Genomic DNA, 7230 nt, shown 5'->3' with positions numbered 1-7230 from the left:
GGTTCTTGAAAAATCAATAAAATAGGACAAACCCCTAGCCAGGCTCACAAGGGAAAAAGGGAGAAAGCACAAATAAACAGGATCATAAATGAAAAGAGGAGAAATCACAACGGACGCAGCAGAAATCAAAGAATAATCAGTAACTACTATGAACAGTTATATGGAAACAAGTTCAACAATCTAGAGGACATGGACAAATTCCTACAACTCTACAATCACCCAAGCTAGATAAAGAAGAAATAGAACACCTAAACGACCAACTGCAAGCAGTGAAGTTCAAATGGTAATCAAAAAACTCCCAAAAACAAAAGCCCAGGACCTGATGGATTTACAAATGAATTTCTACCAAACATTCAGAACGAATTAGTGCCTATCCTTCACAAACTCTTCCAAAAATTGAGAAGGAAGGGACAATACCAAACACGTTCTATGAAGCCAACATAACACTAATACCAAAACCGAACAAGGACAACACAAAAAAGGAAAACCACAGGCCAATCTCCCTAATGAACACTGATGCAAAAATCCTCAATAAAATTTTAGCTATCAGAATCCAACAATATATCCATAAGATAATTCACCACGACCAAGTAGGATTCATTCCAGGACACAAGGATGGTTCAACATCCGAAAATCAATCAACGTTATCCAACACATCAACAAAAAGATATATAAAAAACCATGATGATATCAATAGATGCTGAGAAAGCTTCGACAAAGTGCAAACATCCATTCATGATAAAAGCCCTTGAAATTCTTGGGTTCAAGGAACATACCTCAACATCATAAAGGCCATCTATGACAAGCCAACACAGTTATCATTCTCAATGGTGAAAAGCTGAAAGCATTTCCATTAAGATCTGGAACAAGACAAGGATGTCACTCTCACCACTGCTTTTCAATATAATACTGGAAGTCCTAGCCAGAGCAATAAACAAGAGAAAGACATATCAAGGAATCCAAATAGGAAAAGAAGAAGTCAAACTATCACTATTTGCAGATGATATGATAATATAGATAGAGAACCCCAAAAACTCCATAGAAAAACTAATTCAACTCATCAATCAGTTCAGTAAAGTGGCAGGATACAAAACAACACGCAAAAGTCAGTAGCCTTCCTATACACAAACAATAAATCTGAAGAAGAAATCAAAAAAAGCCATCCCTTTTATTATCGAAACAAAAAAAATCAAATACTTGAGAATAAATCTAACTAAAGAGGTAAAGGACATATACAAAGAAAACTATAAAACACTTAAAAGAAACAGAAGAAGACACAAAGAAATGGAAGACATCCCCTGCTCATGGATTGGAAGAATAAACATTATTAAAATGGCCATACTACCAAAAGCAATATACAGATTCAATGCTATTCCAACAAAATTTCAATGTCATTCTTCAAAGAATAGAACAATTATTGATGAAATTCATATGGAATCACAAAAAAACCCCGAACAGCCAAAGCTCTCCTGAAAGAAAAAGAAGGGAATGGAGGCATCACACTCCCAGACCTCAAACTATAACAAAGCCATAATCATCAAAACTGCATGGTATTGGAACAAGAACAGACACACAGACCAATGGAATCAAATAGAAAATCCAGAAATAAACCCACAATTATGGTCAACTAATCTTTGACAAAGGAGCAAAGAATATGCATTGAAGCAAAGAAAGTTTGTTCAATAAATGGTGCTGGGAAAACTGGGTTGCTACTTGCAAAAGAATGAAGCTTGACCACTACCTCACACCATACACAAAAACCAACTCAAAAATGGATTTAAAGAACTAGACATAAGACCTGAAACCATAAAATACATAGAAGGAAATATAGGTGAAACACTACGTGATTTGCACATCAAAGACATCTTTACAGACACATCACCCAAAGCAGTGATAGTGAAGGCAAAGATAAACAGCTGGGACTACCTCAAATTAAAGAGCTTCTGTACAGCAAAAGAGACAACAACAAAAACAAAAAGAAACCCCACCAAACTGGGAGAACATTTTACACCCAACACTAATGATAAAGGACTGATCACAAAATCTGCAAAGAGCTGATGCGACTCAACAAAACAAGAAAATAATCCAGTCAAAAAATGGGCAGAAGAGCTAAAAAGAAACTTCCCTGAAGAGGAAAGCAAATGGCCAACAGGCATATGAAAAAATGTCAACATCACTTGTAATCAGGGAAATGCAAATCAAAACTACCATGAGATACCATCTTAACCAGTGAGAATGGCACATATTAAAAAAACTAGCAACAACAAATGTTGGCGAGGGTGTGGAGAAAAAGGAACTCTTCTGCACTGTTGGTGGGAGTGCAAACTGGTCCAACCACTATGGAGAGCTGTGTGGAGATTTCTGGACCTACGAAACATAGAGCTTCCATATGATCCATTAATTCCACTCCTAGGTATTTACTCCAAAGGACACAGAAACATCAATTTCAAAGAACACCTGCGCCCCTATGTTTTATAGCGCACTGTTTACAATAGCTAAGCTTTGGAAACAACCCTAATGCCCAAAAATAGATGACTGGATCAAGAAGATGTGTACATATATACCATGGAATATTACTCAGCATTCAAAAAAGATAAACACATGCCATTTGCAGCAACATGGATGGCGCTGGAAGGGATCATGCTCAGCAAAATAAGCCAGAAAAAAAAAGAAAAATACCAGATGTCTCACTCATAGCAGGAATCTAAAAAACTTAAATGAGGGACCAGGAAAATGAATAACTATAAGAAAGTGAAAATCAAAATCAACAAAAAACTATTAACCAGAGATTCTCTATGGGGGGGGGTGAGGAGGGGAGGGATTGGGGTCAAAATAAGGGGTTGCAATTGTATGGGAATACAAAAATAAAACTTATTTAGAAAAAAAAGAAGAAGAAATATAAGATTTGAATAGAGCAGTAATCAATGAAGAATGTCAAAAGATAGTTAAAGATCTACTGCTTAAAAAATAAAAGGGAAAAGTGCAATTACCATCTCCAGTTTTTTAATTTTTTTTATTTATATATTTTTACACATTTTCATTTTTGCACAATGTATGCAATTTCATCTTGGTTATATTCCCCATACAATTCCCACCCCCCTTATTTTGACCCTAATTCCTCTTCCCCTCCCCCCAGTAGTGTATCTCTGGTTTATGGATGCTTGTTGATTTTGATTTTTACTTTATTATAATTAGTCTTTTTCCTGGTCCTTATTTAGGTTTTCTAAATTCCTGCTATGAGTGAGACTATCTGCTATTTTTCTTTGTCTTTCTGGATTAATTCTCTGAGCATGATCCCTTCCAGCTCCATCCAAGTTGCTGCAAATTGCATGAGTATCTTTTTTGATTGCTGAGTAATATTCCATTGTGTATATGTACCACATCTTCTTGATCCAGTCATCAATTTTTGGGCATTTGGGTTGTTTCCATAACTTAGCTATTATAAATAGTGCAGCTATAAACATAGGGGTGCAGGTGTCCTTTGGAATTAATGATTCTGTGTCCTCTGGGTAAATACCTAGGAGTGAAATTAATGGATCATATGGAAGCTATATCTTTAGTAGGTTGAGGAATCTCCACATAGTTTTCCATAGTGGGTGGACCAGTTTGCACTCCCACCAGCAGTGCAGAAGAGTTCCTTTTTCTCCACATCCTCGCCAACATTTGTTGTTGCTATTTTTTTTTAATATGTTCCATTCTCACTGGTGTAAGATGGTATCTCATTGTAGTTTTGATTTGCATTTCCCTGATTACAAGTGATGCTTAACATTTTTTCATATGCCTGTTGGCCATTTGCATTTCCTCTTCAGAGAAGTTTCTTTTTAGCTCTTCTGCCCATTTTTTGACTGGATTATTTTCTTTGTTGTTGTTGAGTCGCATCAGCTCTTTGCAGATTTTTGTGATCAGTCCTTTATCATTAGTGTTGTGTGCAAAAATTTTCTCCCAGTCAGTGGGGTGTCTCTTTGTTTTGGTTACTGTCTCTTTTGCTGTGCAGAACGTCTTTAATTTGATGTAGTCCCACCTGTTTATCTTTGCCTTCGCTATCACTGCTTTGGGTGATGAGTCTTTAAAAATGTTGCTAAGTTGTATGTCATGTAGTGTTTCGCCTATATTTCCTTCTATATATTTTATGGTTTCAGGTCTTATGTCTAGTTCTTTCATCCATTTTGAGTTGGTTTTGTGCATGATGTGAGGTAGTAGTCAATCTTCATTCTTTTGCAGGTAGCAACCAAGTTTTCCCAGCACCATTTATTGAACACACTTTTTTGCTCCATTGTATATTCTTTGCTCCTCTGTCAAAGATTAGTTTACTGTAAATCTGTGGGTTTATTTCTGGATTTTCTATTCTGTTCCATTGGTCCATGTATCTGTTCTTGTTCCAGTACCGTGCACCTTTGATTATTATGGCTTTGTAGTATAGTTTGAAATCTGGGCGTGTGATGCCTCCATTCCCTTCTTTTTTTTCATGAGAGCTTTGGCTATTCATGGTTTTTGGTGGCTTCATATGAATTTCATCAATATTTGCTCTATTTCCTTGAAAAATGTCATTGAAATTTTCATTGGAATACCATTGACTCTGTAAATTGCTTTTGGTAGGATGGCCATTTTTATAATGTTAATTCTTCCAATCCATATGCAGGGGACGTTTTTCCATTTCTTTGTGTCTTCTGGTTCTTTTGACAGTGTTTAATAGTTTTCTTTGTATAGGTCCTTTACCTCTTTTGTTAGGTTTATTCCCAAGTATTTGATTTTTTTTTGTTTCAATAATTAAAGGGATGGTTTTCTTGATTTCTTCTTCTTCAGATTTATTGTTTGTGTATAGAAAGGCTCCTATTTTGGTGTGTTGAGTTTGTATCCTGCTACTTTACTAAAATGATTGATTAGTTTAATTAGTTTTTCTGTGGAGTTTTTGGGGTTCTCTATGTATATTATCATATCATCTGCAAATAGTGATAGTTTGACAATTTCTTTTCCTATTTGGATTCCTTGTATGTCTTTCTCTTGTCTTATTGCTCTGGCTAGGACTTCCAGTATTATATTGAAAAGCAGTGGTGAGAGTGAACATCCTTGTCTTTTTCCAGATCTTAATGGAAATGCTTTCAGCTTTTCACCATTGAGATAATATTGGCTATGGGCTTGTCATATATGGCCTTTATGATGTTGAGCTATGTTCTTTGTATCCTGAGAATTTCAAGGGCTTTTATCCTAAATGGGTGTTGTACTTTGTTAAAAGCTTTCTCAGCAACTGTTGATATTATCATATGGTTTTTATATTTCTTTTTGTTGATGTGTTGGATTACATTGATTGATTTTTGGATGTTGAACCATCCTTGTGTCCCTGGAATAAATCCTATTTGGTCGTGGTGAATTATCTTATGGATACATTGTTGGATTCTGATAGCTAAGACTTTATTGAGAATTTTTGCATCAGTTTCATTAGAGAGACTGGCCTGGAGTTTTGTTTTTTTGTGTTGTCCTTGTTCAGTTTTGGTATTAGTGTAATTTTGGCTTCATAGAACGTGTTTGGTATTGTCCCTTCCTTCTCAATTTTTTGAAAGAGTTTATGAAGGATCAGCCCTAATTTGTTTCTGAATATTTGGTAGAATTCATTTGTAAATCCATCAGGTCCTGGGCTTTTATTTTTGGGGAGGGTTTTAATTACCATTTCAATTTCACTGCTTGTAATTGGTCTGTTTAGGTGTTCTATTTTTTTCTTTATCTAGATTTGGTTGATTGTAGAGTTGCAAGAATTTGTCCATATCTTCTAGATTGTTGAGTTTGTTTGCATATAACTGTTCATAGTAGTTTTTGATTATTTTTTTTTATTTCTTCTGTGTCTGTTGTGATTTCACTTTTTTCATTTGTGATCCTATTTATTTGTGCTTTCCCCTGTTTTTTCTTTGTGAACCTGGCTAGGGGTTTGTCTATTTTATTCATTTTTTTTCAAAGAACCTACTTTTAGTTTCATTGATCTTTTGGATTGTTTTTTACATTCTATTTCATGTATTTCTGCTTTGATTTTTATTATTTCCTTTCTTCTACTGATTTTAGGGTTTTTTTGTTGTTCTTTTTCTAGTTCTTTGAGATGTGTGATTAGGTTGTTTCTTTGAGTTTTTTCTTGTTTATTGATGTAAGCCTGTATTGCTGTACATTTTTCTCTTATTACTGCTTTTGCTGCATCCCAATACATTTAGGAAATTGGTGTCCTTGTCATTCAACTCCAAGTATTTTTTTAATTTCTTCTTTGATCTCCTCTTAGTCCAGTGGTCTTCCAGTAGTGTGGGTTTCAATCTCCATGAGGTGGGATGGTTCCTTGCCTTCTTTTTATGGTAGATTTTAGTTTGATGCCTTCATGGTCAGAGAAGATGGTTGGTATGATTTCAATGTTGGTGTATCTGTTGATGTTTGTCTTGTATCCCAGTATGTGATCGATCCTGGAGGATGATCCATGTGCGCTTGAGAAAACTGTGTACTCAGAGTTTTGGGAGTTTAGTGTTCTATAGATGTCTGTTATGCCCAAGCTCTCTGGATCCTTATTTAGAGCTTTAGTGTCCTTTCTTATTTTTTGTCTCGTTGATCTATCCATTGTTGATAGTGGTGTGTTGAAGTCTCCTACTACATATGTGTTTTCTCTGATGTCTGTTTTCAGAGATGATAACAGTTGTCTGATATATTTTGGTGTTCCTTCATTTGGTGAGTATACGTTAATGAGTGTTATTTCTTCTTGAAGTATTGTCCCCTTGATCATGATGTAGTGACCGCCTGGGTCTCTTTTTACCTTTTTGAGTTTGAAATCTGTTTTGTCTGATATAAGTATAGCTGTTCCTGCCTTCTTTTTTGGCCCGTTTACTTGTAGGATTGTTTTCTATACTTTTACTTTCAGTCTATTTTTATCTTTTGTAGCTAAATGTGTTGTAGCTAAATGTGTTTCCTTTTGACAGCAAAAGGTTGGGTTTTGCTGTTTAATCCAGCCTGCAACTCTGTGTCCTTTCATTGAAGAGTTTAGTCCATTTACATTTAGAGTTAATATTGATATGTTAGCATCTGTATTTGGCATTTTGTTTGTCTTTTCTCTGGTTTTATTTATTTTTTAATTATTTTTTTGTCTTGTTTCATTCTTATTCATCCCTCTGTTGGTTCTGGCTTTAGGACTCCTTGTAGTATTTTTTGGAGTGGGGGTTTAGTCGTAATGAAATTCTGGAGCTTCTGTTTGTCTGGGAAGGTCCTTAT

Source organism: Talpa occidentalis, unplaced genomic scaffold (genome assembly GCF_014898055.3).
Source record: "Talpa occidentalis isolate TD23 unplaced genomic scaffold, MPIMG_talOcc4v2.1 talOcc4.15, whole genome shotgun sequence".
Taxonomy (NCBI): Eukaryota; Metazoa; Chordata; class Mammalia; order Eulipotyphla; family Talpidae; genus Talpa; species Talpa occidentalis.
Note: the sequence above shows the minus strand (reverse complement) of the source record.